Source organism: Falco naumanni, chromosome 10 (genome assembly GCF_017639655.2).
Source record: "Falco naumanni isolate bFalNau1 chromosome 10, bFalNau1.pat, whole genome shotgun sequence".
Taxonomy (NCBI): Eukaryota; Metazoa; Chordata; class Aves; order Falconiformes; family Falconidae; genus Falco; species Falco naumanni.
This window is the reverse complement of record NC_054063.1, coordinates 35,693,338-35,707,441: the sequence shown is the minus strand read 5'-3', so window position 1 is coordinate 35,707,441 and position 14,104 is coordinate 35,693,338. Positions and strand designations below refer to the sequence as shown.

At 48.6% G+C, this 14,104-nt stretch overlaps 1 protein-coding gene across 1 annotated transcript in view; it reads right to left on the bottom strand.

Moving 5' to 3' along the window:
- CBFA2T2 (CBFA2/RUNX1 partner transcriptional co-repressor 2) overlaps positions 1 to 14,104 on the bottom strand; it is a 66,153-nt gene that overhangs the window by 18,716 nt on the left and 33,333 nt on the right.

Sequence of the window (14,104 nt, the reverse complement as noted above, 5' to 3'; positions counted from 1 at the left end):
TTTTGGGTGGGTGCTGGCCTGGCGTGCAGGGAGCAGTGGTGCAGCTGTGCCAGCAAGCAAGCAAAACCAGCACAGGGCTGGAAAGATGAGCTGACATGAGCTATTCACATCCCCTCTCCTGCATGCAGCTTCTAGCACCCAGCACACCGCCAGCTCACTCTGAGGCTTCTTTTCCAGCCCCTGGGGGTCCCTCCTGTGGGCCCAGGCTCTGGTGGGACATTCCAGCTCAGCTGAACAGTGTGGCCACACTCCTGGCTCCAGTGGCTACAATCAGCCTCAAAAGGCATCCTTGGGGGGAACTGAGAGAAAAGGAGGAAATACATGCTTATGCAGGCCTTGGGGTTTGGGGGGATTTTTTTCAGGGAGTTATTTTTGTTTTTTAAATCCAGACAGCTCAGCAGACAAAGCCTAATCACCTCCAAAGCGCAGCTCCCATGGGAGCTGACGCTACTCCAGGGGTGCTCCGCATCGCGACCCTGGACAATGGGATGCAATGCGAATCACCCCTCCGAGAACATGATTACTGCTCCTTGCTCCTCAAGCCGCCACTCACCTCGTTTAATTAGCTCGCTAATGAGTTGTGACCATGCTCCAGCAAGTCCCCGCATGGGAACAGTGACGGGTTCCCAGCACACCCACCTGCACCCCAGCTCAGATGGCGAGGGAGGTGCAGACATCTTTCACCTCTCTGGTGCGTGCAGGCTGGGATTCGGACCAGTGAATTTTCTCAGGCAGTATTTGGCTGTTGGTGGGCAGAACTTTCGACCAGAGCTGCAGGGCAGCAGCCAAGTGTGCCGCTTCGGATGCGGCAGCTCCCACACAAGCATTGCTGCTTGGCACGGCGGCCAAAGGGGGCTCCGACTGCACCCCCTCGAGGTGGGCACGGCTGAAAACAACACATGCCCGGGGGCTCTGTGCCGCCTGGGATCGGTCCTGATGCCTCTCTAAGCCACAAAAGAAAGGTATTAAAGCACATGCTGTAATCTAATTAAATTAGATTACAATCTGATTTCAATCCTCAGCTTTTACAAATAGCTATCAGCTGTAAGAAATGCAGTTTTCAAGTTCTGGCAAAGCATTTAAATGCTGAATTCCCATAAAGCAGGGAAGCACTGAATAGATGGCAAAGTTCTGCACTGCCATACAGCCACCAAGCCTGCCACTTCACAAGTCCTGACAACAAAAATGCTGCTTTCGAGGGCAGAGATGACGTGAACTGGCACCCGAGCCCTTTGTGCCACTGGCCTGGAACCTGCTCTGTGAACCACCAGCACCTGCTCTGCCACACACACTAGGAACGAGCTGGCTCATTTATTTTCCTTATGGCAAGTCATCATTAATGTCAGCAAGGTAACAAATGAAGTTCGTTACTCCTAGTTGGTTTTTTTTTTTTTTTCCTGTTTGCAGGACCATCTGTGGAAGAGGGAGCAGAGATAAATATATGCTGAAATCCATGTCTTCCTGGCCTTTCAGGAATTGCTATAAAACTTGCATCCAACATACTTCCATGGCAGAAAGTTTGTGTCTTCATTTATTTAAGCCTGCTTTCACAAAGAAAAAAAAAACAAAAAAACATCACCCAAAAAACCCCAAACCCAACAAAACTTCTAAGCTTTGCTTTCATGAACAAAGTGGGGAGATACCGAAGCCATAGGAAACTACTATTAATTTTAACATATAATAGCCGTATTAATACAATATTGCAAACTACTAGTCACATACTTTTGATCCAACTTTCATACAATTTAGCACTGATGTGCAGCCTCTCCCTGTCATATCCACGCATGAATATGACATTCAGATGAATAACAATGTATTCGATGTAGGAACATGCATCATTCATGCACGTAGGTGCCTGTTCCAGCAGGTGAGTCTACTGGAAAAAGCAGGAGGAGGCAAACCCCTGCCTTGCCAAATAAATGCAGCAAAACAGTCAGAGAGCAGGTTTGGCACACGAAGTGAGGGGCACCTCTACCACAATAAGTCTGAGTTCACTTACCCAGGCAGGGAAGGGAAATGCTGCTAAATGACCCAAATTTTTCAATCAAAACAGCACTAATTGTGCCTATCCACCACTCAGTGCCAGCTGCCTGATGACCATCAAGGGACAGAAACATGTTTGCTCAGAATACGGGAATAATTGCAAAACAGTGAGCTAATAACGCAGGAACATAACCTGTTTGCACATTGTCCACGGACACAGACATGAGATACGGTTCACGCTCTTCTCTGCAAGCTCTCTGCCCACCTCTGTGCCTGCTCAGCTGCAGGTGTGCCAAGGAGAGCATCACATCGCTCCCCGCCTGCTGCTAGCCCTTTCCCACCACACACCCCAAATACCAACACACCGCTGCCCACCTGCCTCGTTTCATCTTCTTCACCCCCTTCCCCAGGTGCACGTGGCCGACCTGATACTGCCATGCTGTAGAGAGAAACAGAGCGTGAAACCAGTCCTTAGGGTTTCTCCTCTTTCCTCCTAACATGCTCCTAAGGCACATTAAGGAAAGCAGAACTAATTCAGATAATTTGCAGGGGAGTGGCGAAGTCACATGGACTCTATAGCCCCAAAATAAAACCAGCTACTGCTGGGCTACTCCACGAGACACCAAAACCAAAGCCCACGAGAAGCCAACACCTTCTTTTCTGAGCCTACTCTGACAGACAAGAAGCAAACAGGATTGTTAAATTTAAAAGCTTCCTGTCAATGACCTGGGGCATCTATAAATGCAGATAAAAACCATCTTTCAAAAACTCATTTTTAGCCTAAACACATCCATTTACTGATAATCAGATGTGCGAACAAGACTGCCAGTGAGGACCTGAGTCAGCCTCAAGTTGACCTGGTCCTAAAACCAAGCCAGTGAGATGGTCTCTGGGGAAGCACCACCTACTCCATCTCTTTCTTCCACATTTCACTGTTCAGAAATATTTACTGGCTCACCAAGAGCAACATTTTGGCACTGCTTCCAGATGCACAGAGAGGATGCTGAGATGCTCCTTAAAATGCCTGTAAGTCACTCCACCGCATCAGTCATCTGAAATCATGCTAAAGAGTCAAATGCCGTAACAGGTTTTCAGATGATGCTCTAAGAATTCTTGTCAATGACTGAATACTCTGAGTGTCAGAGCAGGACACGTGCCTAAACTGGAAACGCTGGGTTGTTTTCCTTCAAAAACTCCTCCTTGCAAACCCTACCTGGACTGAGAAACATTTACTGTTATTACTTTCCAAGTGGTGTCTGCAGGACACAGATTGAACATGTTTATGACAACACTTGCTGCCAAACATCAAAACTTTGCAGTGACACGAGCTCCAATTTCCCAGCCCCTGCAAAGCTGAACCAGGGAAAGAGGCGGCAGCGACGCAGCCACCCAGCCGGGGGGAGAGCTGCATCCCGGCCCCCAGCGCGCCGGGTTCCACACGGGAAGGCGATTTGCTCAGAGTAAATCAAAACCCAGTCACGGAGATGCTGTTTTAGTCTTGGCTTGATGCAAGAATTTCATCTTCTCCACAAGCCGATGGAGCCTGAAGACCAGATTTCACAGCGACTGGAGTTACAGATCTCAGATGCTGCAAAGCTGCTGTCTGGGCCAGCAGAGCTGTAGGTGTGTATCAGTTTATGCTGCGTGCCCTATATATTCGCGTGCCCCAGTTAAGGAGCCCAGGTGTGCAAGAGACTAGAAAGCCCCAGAGCTTTGAACACACCCGAAACCCTTCAGCCCTCAGCTCTCCAGCGACACGAAAGGCCCCGGCTGTATGCGACTCCCTGCACTGTACTTCCTTTGCTGCTCCAGTTCTCATCCTAGCGTAACAAATGAAACAGGAGCATATGTCAAGATTAAGTGCAGCTGATGATCTTCCTTGCTGGACAGGAGAAAGAGCTAAGTGAGACAAGAGGACAGCATGCCAGGAGAACCTGGGGTCTTGGCTGGTCCTTGGAGAAGTCCCACTCCTGTGCTCCCAGGAGACTGGGGCTCTGGCTCTCTGGCACAGAGGGGGCAGTTTCAACACCCGCTCAAGACGGATTTAATCATATTTATTTTCTTTAAAGAAGACTTCCACCTATGGTGTTTAGTACAACGAGAGTGTTGCTGTGACAGGTAACCTTTGAAGAATGGCTAGCATTTACTCGCATTGTGAGCTGTATAAAGAAGCCGCTTTATTAATCTCTTCATGTCTGTGAGTTTGAAAAAAGGGAAAAGGCACAAGAAAAAAGAAATTGTGACAAGTTAAGGAGTATTTCAAGTACACTGGAATTTTAATTAATCCTTAAATGCCTTTAGCAATTAGAGAATAAAACAAGACATGAAAAAGAAATAAAATGCTGCATGAGGAAAACTGGATGTTATCTTCCTCCAAAAAGCAAGATAAGGAACTGGAGAAGAGAGCCAGGAATAACCCCAGGGGCCGACAGACACAAGCGGTCTCCTCCCCATCCGCTTCCCAAAGCTCAAAATATAGTTCTGACAGACAGCAGAATACCGTCAGGATGGGAGATTTATATTTACTAACAAAAAGTGGATCCTCAACCCATCTCACATCCTTCCTGGGGGCACGGCTCCTGGGTTGTGTCTCCCATACACAGAGTCACGCTCTAAAAAGGTGCTGGGCAGTTATGAAGTGCCTGAGGCTGGTGGTGCTCTGCACCGCGGGACGATGCTCAGGACAAAGCGCTGATCTAGCTGTGATGGTGGAGCCATGAGCTTGCTGAGAGCAAGGGAAGAGAGAAAGAGCCGCTGCTACAGTGCAGAAAATGTGGATGCTTTATAAGAATTTACACCATAGCATCTGCACGGGCACTATTTAACGCCATCCAGCAACCTCAATGAGTGAGCACACAGAGTATGCGCAGGCTCTTAAAGGCTGCTATCAGCTCAAGACACCAAAGCCTTCCTCCTTCCTTACGGAAAATGAATTTAAAGTCTGTGGCTGGGTGTTTGGAGGGCATGCACAGCATGAGCATCGATATCTTCAAGCTATTCTTCATGCAGGTGTGGGATTCCCCTTGACTCACTGTCACGAGAGTTGAAAAGGAAGGCAGAACCTGCCTGCCCTGGGAGCAATTTTGTAGATCCCATTGATAAATAAGCTGCACAGAGTCAGAACTGCTTCTCACAAGCCCGTCTGCCAGACTCAAGCACTCCAGCTTTCTGTAGAAGTCAAAACATGAAACGTATTGGAAGAAAGAAGAGAAAAAACCACATGAGACAGCACTGGATAACTGGCCGGTATGCACAGGTAAGGGTCTGCTTTCCCCTTTTGCAGGACAGTGAGAACAAACTCAAAATCAGACCTTGTCAACAAGGCTTTGACCACTAAGCGGTTAGATTGAAAGTCTATAAATTAGCAAAGTTTTGGTTTTAGTTGATGTCTTCTGAAAAAAAAAAAAAGAAGACTGTGTGCAAGGGTTTGCCCAGTGGTTCAGAGTCTCAGGAGTGAAAGCACGTAACGGTTTCATACAGAAATAAGAGGTTTAATCACAGTAGATGTTTTTGACTTTCATCTAGAACACGCAGAATATGCTCGTAACCTAAAAAGCCACTCCTCACCTCAAAAAGTTAAGAGCCCAAAATTTGTACCTGCCTCTTGAGAGCAAAGGATGGTGAACTGTCCCAGTAGCAGCAGCCAAGGTTAAGTCTGGCAGGAGAAATTCTTTGGTCACCCACCCAGGAGCTGGGTCTGAGCTTGTTCTGGAGCCAACGGACAGACAGACACCCCCAAAGATGATTCAGCCCATCCCAAATCATTCCCCAAAGCAAGGGATACAAGTCACACTCCAGACATACCTCTCTCTCCACTGGCCCTACCACCCCAGATGACCACTTGGACTACAGGCATGAATTGTACATCTCCCCCAAGTCAGCGAGACGAACCCTCCCTAGAAACAGCCCTCTGAACGGGGGCTTGTTTCCCCACCACTTGCACAGGTAAGAGCCTCTGGTTTGAGGCAAAGCAAGGCAAAGCTTGCCTGAACGGACCAAGAGACCATCTGAACGAAGGAAGCGAAGGAAGGACGCCCCTCGGTGACCTCCCCGGTGGCAGTGGCAGGCAGGACCCTGCCTACAGCCTAGCAGAGCTGTTGTAAGAAAACTGGCTCGATACATTGTCCTGGAGAAAAAGCCAGGGAAACGGCCCGGAGCCGTCTGTTCCAGCCCAAACGTTTGTGCTGAAAAGGACCCGCTGCAGTTGGCTCGCCTCGCAGGGTTCCCTGTTGATAGTCTGAATGCAAACGAGAGGCAGCATCAGTGTAACCTGACCTGATAATGTAAATAGGGTGAAATGAAATATGGTTCGCCACCTCCCCAGCTTTGGCGAATGTTTATTTTGAATAACATGCTTATCTGCTCCAACTGCTCACCATCTGTTTTCAGTCTCCACCAAGCTAATATTTTTCACATTTAGGAACTGAGAGATGGGAAGAATTACATTTAAATTTTATTAACATCTTTCCTGTGCTCTAAGGTTGCCTTTCCCTCCCCTTGATGGCTCTAAGCCATCTGTAGAGCACCTTTGCAGTTCTCCAGGGCATGCAGATGAGGGGTTATCTACATGGAAAGCAAGAGCATCGTTACTCAGACTTCTAGAAAACACCGTTTACGGCTACTCCGCTGCAATCCCTCCGTCACCTGCCTCCAGACAACTTCCCCCAAGCTCAAACTGGAATCACATCGTTGAGGAAATAGCCAATATTTTATCCTTTTGCAGCATCACTGCATCAAAAAGCAATGGAGGGGGAAGACTGAAGATAAGCATTGGCAACAAGGCAGCCAATACAGCAGCCTTCGGAAAAAAAGGATCATTGGGCTAGTCCCAGTTTGGTGGGGAAGGAGATGCTAAGAGGCTTGCAGTCAGGATTACATTTCTATAAAAATATTGACATTTATTTGCATGCAGGGTGGTTTCCAGAGGTCTTCCTTCGCTTGAGTCAATAAATAATAATTTACAACCAGATACCGGGAGACACGAGTGCGTCACAAACAGGTCAGCAGCAAATGTTGGTCAGCTGAGGTCTTTCTCCATCCTCCTCCCTCCACACCAAAGCACAGGGCTGGCTAAGATGATACTACAGCATCTGTTGCAGTGGGTAACTTATGTTACTGTACGGATACTTCCTTCACTAAATGCGATCAGCCTATTTTTACCCTGTTTAGCTTGGGTTTATAGCACATCTAGGCTCCTGAGCTGTAAGATGCTGTGGGAGTGGAGAGGACTCGGCACCTCGCAGGAGAGCCTCGCATCACACAGGAGGGAGCTGCTGAGCCTGGGATAGGCATTTTATAAATCAAAAATAAATGCGTGTATCTCCATTGCCATCTATTCCTCTCCCACACACAGCTGTTTCACTTTAAATCTCAATTCAATGTGAATCTCAGATAGAAGAACTTGAAAGAGCAAAGTATGTTATCATTTGCAACCAGTCCAGAAAGCAGTTAATAAGGGAAATAAGATTAATAATTTATTCCTGAAGGCAGACTGCAGATCTTTATCTGCCTTGCCCTTCAGTGATTTTTATAAAAAACTATTAATGTGCCTGGCTCTACAAACTCATCGGTAGCACAGGCTGGACCTTACAGCCATTCTCGTCTGCTGTGTTCCCACCCAGTCAAGACTGTTGCAGCTTCAGCTCTGCCTTCACCTTGGCCATGTCAGACTCATCCGCACAAACCCACCTGCACGGCATCCCTGCCTCCTCAGCTCTCGTTTCCTCTTGGTCCGTGGGCTCATACCAGGGCCAGCAGTGCAAACCCATGGATGCAGGATCCATCCCACAACCTATCACATCCGACAGCCCCTAGAGTGGGGTATACACCAGGCACCTCAAATTCAGGTCGTCTTACTTCTACAAGAACACAAACCACTTTAGCATGGTACCCATCACCCTCCTGCTCTCTCTGCCACGAAGGAGCAAGGGAATAGTTACTCTGACTGCAAAAGCTGCCCTGAAAACCATTTACACACAGCTCAGCAGCCACCCGGTAGCTGCTGCTGCTCTTACCAGCACATCACAGCAATTCCCTTCCCACACCACCAGTGCCCATGCAAATAAGTTTTGGGGACCCAAGTTCATCTCTTGATGTCCCTGCCAGCAGCTTTTGCGCATCGGCTGCCTCCAAGGGACACCGGGGAGCCCGAGGTGCCCCAGTGTGGGGAGCCCTCCCCATTCCTGCCAGCTGCTTGCTCTGCCCCCATCGGAGACAGCCACCCTGAAGAGAGGAATATAATCCTGGAATATATCCCAGCAGAATATATTCCTGGAAACCAAAGACAACAGAGCAGCCAGCATTTCAGTTTTACGATGGGAAGCACTTTGGGGATTGAGGGGAGTGCTCCTCCCTCCCCAAAACCACCCCCCTGTTCCTCAGACCTCTTTGGCCAGGGGTATGACATGGGACACAGGCAGGGGCTGGGCAGGGCAGCTGTGTTCAAGCAAAGCTGGAGATGCTCGCTAATTCATTTGATTAGTTACTGCTGAAGTGTTTTAGCAATTTTTCATTAGTTCATTGTTCCATTTGAAGTTACAGAATCAAGGCACTTTTTTTGTTGTTTTTTAAGTCATCCACTCCTATTACAATATTAAGAAATATTTACTCCTCCACACTGTTTACTTATTAGGCTAAAGCACTCAATGAAAAATGAAAGCAGTTACAGATATCAAACAGGCAATTATCACAATCATGGAAAAATTAGTTCTTAAAAGTCTCAGCCTGCTGCACTGCTCTCCAGATCCTCTGACTGCGAGTGAAACGATAGTGGCGGGAACAAACTTTCCAGATGGGAACATCTGTCTCTCATTTGCCGCAGGGAAGAAAACACCAGGAAGATTAACGGCTCCAGAGTCCAGTGGAGCCCAGACACAACACGTACAAAAGGGATACCATTTAAAAAGAGACTTGGAGCAACAGCTCGGTATCAAAGATTTTTTTCTTCTTTATGATTATTTTGTGGGGCTTCTACATACAGAGAAATGATATGTTGGGGGAAAAAAAGAGCTTGTGTTTCACTTACAGGGAATGTATGTACAGCAAAAGCAAGAATTGAGTTAACCATGCTTATACGAATGATATATGTCACTTTTACCACCTCAGCTACTTTTTAGATATGAAAAGTCATTTTAAAAGTCGGTTTTAAGGGGTTACCCCCCAAAGGTCTGAAATTGCACCCAGAGCAGCAAGCACAGCAATGGAGAGGGCAACTTGTCCCTCTGGGGTCCAGGGAGTTATACACCAAGTTTACTCCAGAGAGTAAAAGGTGACCTAGCAGGTGGGAAACTCACAGCTGAAGGATGCGCTGACCCAGCCTCCCCCAGCAATGCTAGCACTGAAAGTCCGCTCTAATTAGTGTTCTTTAAACTCTGCCACTGTTCAGGGATCACATTTGGGAAGGTGTGCGAGCACTTCGCCCAGGCTGCAGCCTCGCAGCCACCCCTGCGCACACCCTACACACAGCCCACGCCAAAGTGTCGGGCACTGACGCTCACTTCTGCCCCAGGCAACGTGCGAGCCACGCCAGCCATCCTCTGCACTTCAACGCCAAAGCCACCAGCTCTGCCACCGCTCCACACCAGCATCGGGTACCACAGCTTTCCTCCCACTCTTCAGCGTTCCTCAGCAGCACTTTCTGATTGCAGAGGTACCCACTACAGCAACCCAAACCCTCTTCTTATTTCTAATTAGCGGCCTAGTTCCTGATGTCTGTTCAATGCCCACCAGTTTTGGCTGGTGTAAGCCCTCTCTGGAAAAGCATCAGCCCAGTGTACAGGGTTATATAACATAAAATGCAGTTAATTCTGAAACAGGACCCACATGTTGAAAACAAGAAAGCTTCAGAACAGATCCAACCGCCTTTAAAACTTTAGACTTTTGCAAGCACTGGTTTTAAACCAAAGTTGGGCTAAACTCTGCTGAGGTATAAAGAAAATAATTTGTTACCAAAAATCCCATTAGACTCTATAGAAGAACAACCGAGCACTGTAATTTTTGGAGTGGAAATTTTTTTTCTTCCTGCTTCAGCTAAATGCTGTAGAGTAAATAAAGCTGCAACTTTTGTACCTGTAAAATTTCAGGTGACCCAAAAGGGGGAAAACACAGTGAAACAAGCTCTAACTTCTGAAAGCATTTTCCACCTTAAGAGAGGGTTTGAGACAGACTTTAGGATATGATTTTATCTAGCGCTCATAAATCTAGTTTTAAAACTTGGATAGCTGGCCATTTAACAAGCTGCTCCACCCGTCTCCTGCTCTCCAGATGAAGCACATACGCAGTAGGCTCCATTTTGTTACCTTTCTCTCCTACCCAGCAGTATAAAAGAGTGGCAGTAGCATCTTCCTATTGCTAGTTAGCTCTGAGGGGCTCTCCACAATTTGTAAAGGTCCACAGAAATGCATTCACTGATTGCAACGGGCTTCGGAGCAGCACAGATGCTCGAGCAGGCTTCTAGGGATGGCCCCGCTGCAGCTGGGGGGACCCAGGCCACCACTTCGGCTCTCCATGGAAGAGTCTCTACGGGGCTGCTGCTGCCCTCGCTGGGCTTCTCTGGCCACAGGTAGGGGTCTAGAGGAGCCTGGGGAGGCTACGGGGTTGCCTCAACTAGGTGAGGTGTTCCCAGAGGGTTCTGGCTGCTCTGCAGCTCTTCTGCAGTGCATCCTGCACAAGAGCCTCCCGCACAGACGCTGCGATCAGAGGTGTCCGAGCAGACACATCAGCAGTGCTGCTCACTTAAAATCCATCAGCAAGACCATGACAGTAGAGATCGACATCTCACCACCACTCAGCAAACTCCATTTGAGAGTCTGGGACCCCACGCCTCCTCAGCTGCCCTACTTTCTTCTTTAACAAAAGGGTTCAGAAAAGGGGAATCTGCAAAAAGCATTGCAGCAGCACCGCAATTGCGCGGCCCCTTCTGCTGGCAGCTGGCTGAGCCAAGGAGCCGCCGGTGCTGCACACAGCAAGGCCACAGCTCCAGCCACAGCAGTGCCCACCGGGGATGCAGCCCACTTCTCCCTGCTGGGCTGCTGCAAAAAGCCCAGGCAAGCGCTGTGGGTCTGGCATTCCCATGGCTTCCCCAGGGGAGCCACATTTCCAACCCAAGCCCCTTCCCTGGAGATTTTTGCTGGGTCCTGCGGCTTCCATACTGTGAGTCTGGTTCATTCCTGGAAGCTGGGGAGAAAAAGTGATGGTCTATTCTGAGATACCAGGCTAGCGACCCTTCCTTTTCACCACCTGGTGTTTTATATCCTAGTTCTCAGTTTCAACAGGACAAATAAAGTTGTGGATGAGGAGGTCATTTTCTAGCCAGTTCTGTAAGGAACCTAGCAGATGTCGAGAAGGATGCTGCTTCTGGGTCAGTGCAGCGAGCACCTTTGCTTAAAGGCTTCCCACCAGCAGTCCCCCTCTGCTCACTGCAGGATCAGTCCCTGCCTGCTCAGGAGCAATCATTTAGGGAGTTTCCTTTGAGAAAAGCACCACATCAAACAGAGGCCATTTCACCTCCTGGTGCATTTTTAACCCCTGACTCCACGCAGCTAAGCAATGGTGCAAACCTCTGTGCCACAGAGCTCAGATGCCAATGCCACAGCTCCTGGGGCTTCCAGTCCTGCCCACTGCTGTGCCTCTGCGCCCTCTTAGCTGCTGGGAGCTCGATCAGTCACATGCAGCACCAGTTCCTATGGGGATGTGTACGAGTTGTTTTGTTTGTACAGAAGGTCCCACAGATCATTAAGAGTATCTTTTGGACCAACAGGTCCAAAAAAATCCCTGTGCCCCAGACTCGAGGCTCCTGGCTGCAGACTGTCAGTTCAGCACCCACCTGCTCTCCAGCACACCTCGGGGGGATCTCCCAAGGAGCTTATAACCACGATGCTCTGGAGATCAAAACCGCAGGTCTTCTGCTGCCCTTCAGAGCCCACAGGAACCAGGAGGAGCATCAAGAAACACCATGAGCACCTCCCGCAGCAGACAACTTCCCAGGGCAGTGGGAAGAGCACCCATCAGTGATGAGTGATGGCATGGCACGGACTGGCAGAAAGCTGCTGACAGCAGGGTTTGCTTGAGTTTTGTGTCATCAGAGAACCCAGAAATGCATCAATCACAGCAGCAATAGGAAAACACAAGCCTCCTTTGGGAGAGACAGCCCTTGTCTAGATAAGCTTGTATTTTCACCTGAGCATCCCTGAGATGAGAAGGCACCTTTGCAGCGATCCTGCCTCACCAGGTAGAACAAACACGGGCACTGTCTGTGACTTGGACAAGCTCTCCGCCCTGCACTGCTCAGCCTGACCAGCGAGGCAAGCACAGGCACACCTCACAGAAACAGACCGCGGAGGGCAGAGGCGTCCCTGGGCACCCTGGAAGTTCAGGCACCATAAGGTAAGAGGGAACAACCTGAAAATCATTAGAGGAGGAAACAGTCTCATTAAAAAATAAGAAGATGGATTCAAAACCACCACAAACTCCCCATAATACCACCCAGTAATTGATGATTTAAGAACTTCAAACCTGGGTACTGCAGATGTACAGGAGGAGGCTTAAAGTCAGAAGCTTTAAAACAACAATTTCAGAATACATCCCTCTCAGTCCTCCATCTTCCAAGCCCTGCTGCCTGATGATTTGGTTCCCACCACTACAGATCAACCTAAAAACCCACACTGACCTCAAAAAATAGCCAAGACTGAGCAAATACGGATTTCTTACAGCATCACAAACGCCTGAGCATGCAGGGGTCTGAAGCTAATGAGAACCAGTACAGCAGATCTGGCGTCTAAGGGGTGAGGGTATCCAGCAAGTGGAAAATACTCAAACTGAGTAATACAGGAATAGAAGTTAAAAAGTCTATGCACATAAGGCAGACCCAAAGCACCAGCAGCCCAAGCACCGCTATCAATAACCAGTAAAGAATGCCACTTAAAAAAAACAAGGGCACTTCTTAAATAGGTGAGAAGCTCTCAAGGTAGAACACCACATTTAATCCATAACAATCAAATTTGACCACAGAGAGGCACGAATAATACCAAGGACACCCAAAGCTATTACCAAAAGCCTAAATTAAACTAGAAAAAACCCAAAAGTGTTAAGCACAGAACAGGTACAAGTCCTGACCATCTGGAGAAGGAAGCAGTCCAGAAGCTCGTGGTCAGAAGGGCTAGTTTTGATGAAAATAATGCTCATTTTTGCAAAAAAACCAAAACAAAACAGTCCAACCCCGAACAAACCACTATCCAAGTTCTACCACAAATGCAAAATGAAGCAATCAAGGAAGGACGCACACAAACAATCCCCTTTGGGCTCCTGAACCCATACCGTTTGCTTTCTTTTCCAAACATAAAGCAGAGTCGACAGGGAGTCTCCCTTCTCTGGCTGGAGGCTGAAGAGCAGGCGCTCACCCACTGCCAGCCAGCTCCAGGGCTTAAGTTCCACCAAACTATCCCAAAATTTGGCCACACAGTTCAAGAAATCAAGGAGGAACTTGGAAAAGACTTAGGAAGTCTCTTTCATCTCCATTATTTACAACTTCCTAGTGTGCCAAAGTCCGAACCGAGGATCACAAGCGTCCCTCTGCCCGCAGCGGCTTTACTGCTGCGGCCCTCGCACTGAGGCTGGCAGTGCTGCACGCGCCAACACCCCCCTTGCTACTCTGTCGATGTACATAAGGTAGCCAAGCCTCGCTAATCACGCCATAAGTCACGCTGGCTCTCTTTAGAGAGCATGCTTCGTTCACTTGGGCGCTAAGTACATTAACTGCTGCCCAGCTAATACTCAATCCCGATCGATGACACACATAGGAGCCCTGCCAAGATGACAATTCTGCCTCTTAAAAACACTCCCCACGTCACCATACAAATTGCTCTTCGCCTTCACCCCAAACCCAATTAGCCTGTGGAAAGCTTTCCACCATCCCACGGAGCTGGAAGCATAGGAGCAACGCATTGAAGGATGGGGTTTAGAGGCGTTTTGGAGCCTGATGACGTAGATGGGCACCTACACACCTTTAGGAGCGAGGCCACCGGCACGGTGCTGGCACCGGCAGCCAGCATCTCCTGCTGAGCCCAGGCATGGAGAGATGGGGGTGGACAGGAGTGCTGTTAAAGCTCACTACTTCTTGCTCCCT